Source organism: Elephantulus edwardii, unplaced genomic scaffold (genome assembly GCF_000299155.1).
Source record: "Elephantulus edwardii isolate Elephantulus edwardi_28Jun2011 unplaced genomic scaffold, EleEdw1.0 scaffold00011, whole genome shotgun sequence".
NCBI lineage: Eukaryota > Metazoa > Chordata > Mammalia > Macroscelidea > Macroscelididae > Elephantulus > Elephantulus edwardii.
Genome location: NW_006399761.1, coordinates 24,758,883 through 24,762,373, shown reverse-complemented (window position 1 = coordinate 24,762,373; position 3,491 = coordinate 24,758,883).

Sequence of the window (3,491 nt, the reverse complement as noted above, 5' to 3'; positions counted from 1 at the left end):
AAGAAGAAGAAGAAGAAGAAGAAGAAGAAGGACTCTTAATTCTTAGAGAAATTGTGTTTCCGTGAATGAAGTATTGTGTAAAAATAAAAAATCCTAAAATCTGGACAGTTGAGCTGCAGCTCACACACAAAATATTTGGATTTCTGAGGAATAGGACAGAAGATTTTTAAAATAGGTGTGTTTGTGTGCAAAGGACACAAATCTAAGTATAAAATTATAATAGAGCAGAATTAAATTGTAAGTTCTGTGGCACTTTTGTAGATCCATAACTGTCTTTCACTGTCTTTTTAAAAAAAAATTAATAAAGGATAGATCTGAAGTTTCTAATTTGGTGTATATGTATCTATGAGGCACAATGGTTAAGCAACTGAAAGGTTGCCCGTTCAAGCCCACCACTAGCTCTATAGGAAATAAAAAGCCCATCAATAAATATAAATAAAAAGCTACTTGCTTTAAGGTTACAGTCTAGGAAATCATACAGACAGTTCTACTCTGGCCATTATGAGTTGAAAGTTACTCGATGGCACACAACAACTGCCATTAAGGAGATACAGTGGGAAATTGGAAGCTCTGGTGGTCTAGTGGCAAGAAGTTGCACTGCAATCCAGAAGACACGTGGTTCAAGGCCACCAGCTTCTCCATAAGAGAAGGAAGGGCAATCTCCTGTGCAATTAACTGCCCCTGAAAACTCATGGAGCGTCAGCTCTGGGTCAGTTCACAAGAATAAGAAATTAACGAAAAAACAATCCATTTCTTCCATATTATTCCATGTTGTTATTGTTGTTGTTGTTGTGTGTTGTTGAGTCACCTGTGACTCATAGTGAGCCTATGTACAACAGCCCTAAACCCTGCTCTATCCAGTGCCAATCTTATTGTCTCTGACACACCTACCCTCCCTTACCCCAGTCACTGAATCAGTCCATCTCATCAAGGGTCTTCCTCTCCTGTGCTGTCCCTCCACCCTCCTAACCATGACATCCCTCTCCAACGACTGGTCCTTCTTTGTACATGTCCAAAGTATATCAGAATCCTTCTCTGCAAAGAGCAACCTGGTTGCACCTTCTCCAGAAAGAACCTGTTCATTTTCTTAGCAGTCCACGGTATATTCAATACTCTTTTCCAACACTACAGCTCAAAGGCATCAATTCTCCTGTCAATTCTAGTCATTGTCCAGCTCTCTGATGCACAGCAAATGATTGCAAAGATTGTATCAGGCACTCCTTAGTCTCCAGACTGACATCATTGCTCTTCAGCAGTTTGGAGAGGTCTGATAGCAGACTTTCCCAATGCAATATGTCTTTTAATTTCCTGGCTGCTGGTGCCAAAAGTGTTGATTGTGGAGCTAAGCAAACTGAAGCTGTTAACAATCTCAATCTCTTCGTCATCTATCATGATGCTGCCAATTGGCCCAGTGGTGAGAATCTTTGTTTTTTTGATATTGAGTCTCAAGCCATATCGAAGGCTGCAGTCCTTGACCCTCTACAGCAGGCACTTCAGGTCCTCTTCAGTTTCAGCAAGCAGGGTTGTGTCATCTGCATAGCGCAGATTGTTGATGAATCTTCCACCAATCCAGATGCCACATTTTTCCTCATAGAGCCCAGACTCCCAGATAATTTGTTCTGCATATAGATTGAAAAGGTATGGAGACAGGACACATTCCTGGCGTACACCCTTCCTAATTTTAAACCATGCAGTGTTTCGTTGCTCTGCTCTGATGACTGTCTCCTGGTCCAAGTATAGGTTTCACATTAGCATGATCAAGTGTTCTGGGGTTTCCGTTCTTCTCAGAGTCAGCCACAGTTTGTTATGATCCACACAGTCAAATGCCTTTGCATAGTCAATGAAACAGAGATAGACATTCCTCTGGTACTGCCTGCTTTCCGCCAAGATCCATCTAACATCAGCTACAATATCCTTAGTACTATGACTCCTTCTAAACTCAGCCTGCACTTCTGGCAGTTCTCTGCTGTTGTGGTGTTCCAGTTGTATTTGGATAATCTTTAGCAGAATCTGGCTTGCATGTGATATCAATTATAATTGATAATTTCCACACTCTGTTAGATCACCTTTCTTTGGAATGGGAACAAATATAGATTTCTTCGTCAGTTGGCCAAGTGGTTGTCCTCCAAATTTCTTGGCAGAATTTTGTGAGCATATCTAGGGCAGCATCTGTTTGTTGAAATATGTCAATTGGCATGCCATCAATTCCTGGGACCTTGCTTTTTATCAATTCTTTCGGAGCAGCTTGAACTTCCTCCTTCATCACTACAGGATCTTGCTCATATGTTGTTTCATGAAAGTCTGTGTCCGCCAATTCCTTTTGGTACAATGACTGTATACTCTTTCCATCTTCTTTTAATACTTCCTGGATCATTTACTATTCTGCCCAAAACATTCTTAAGCATTGCAACTTGAGACTTGAATTTGTTCTTCAGTTTCTCAAGCTTAAGAAATGCTGAGCAAGTTTGGCCCCTTTGATTTTCTGACTCCAGCTCTTTACACATTCCAAGTCAATAATTCCATAATTGAAGTCTATGTAACATGGAAAATCAGAAGAGAAAATGATTATTATAAACATAAGATTTTTTCAATTTTATTTCATTTTTTTAAATTTTAATGAACATTTACAGAGACTTTGGATTTTTATTCATACATTGTTGCACACTTACCTCCCTACTCACCCCTCCCCCCCAGTTAGCTTTTCTCTTTGAAGAAAAAAAATTATTTCATTGTTATACAATCCTCCCGGCTCAGTCCACTTTACTGTGCAGCTCTTATGCTTGACTCTTGTCATGAAAATAATACCTAATCATATATTCTTTTAAACAGTTCTCTCCCTCATCTGTTTCAATGCAGTGTACATTATTTATTTCCTTTTCTAAGTTCCCTCCAACCCAGATGTCAGTTCCATTTTACAACAGTGGCACTATGCAGTATTTGTCCTTTTGTGACTGAGATATTTCACTCAGCATAATGGCCTTTAGAGTCACCCCTTTTGAATAAGATTTCATGAGCTCCTTGTTTTTCAATCCAGCGCAGTGTTCCATTGTGTGAATATACCATAGCTTCTCTATCCATTTGTTTGTTGATGGCCACTTGGGTTGTTTCCAACTCTTTGCTATTGTGAACAAAGCAGCAATAGACATAAGTATGCATTAAACATTAGATTTCTTTTAAAAAATAATTCACTTTTTACTCTGCCACTGAAATGCTTTATCTACAAAAATCCTTCTCCTCATTTCCGAAATTTTGGGGAGAGATTGCAACTTCTTTTCTACAGCCTAAGATACTGGGTCTCAGCTGGGACCCAGTCCACAAAGCTTGACCTTTGAATGTCTGACTTGATAGAGAAAGACTTCCTTTTTTATCAAATGTATTTGTTGCACTTTATACTGGTGCAAAACTTACTCTTTATTCTGCTGCTAGAAATTGAGTTTTATTTGTGTTTGGTTTGTTTGTTTGTTTTTGTAATCCTCAGTAAACCTGGCTTC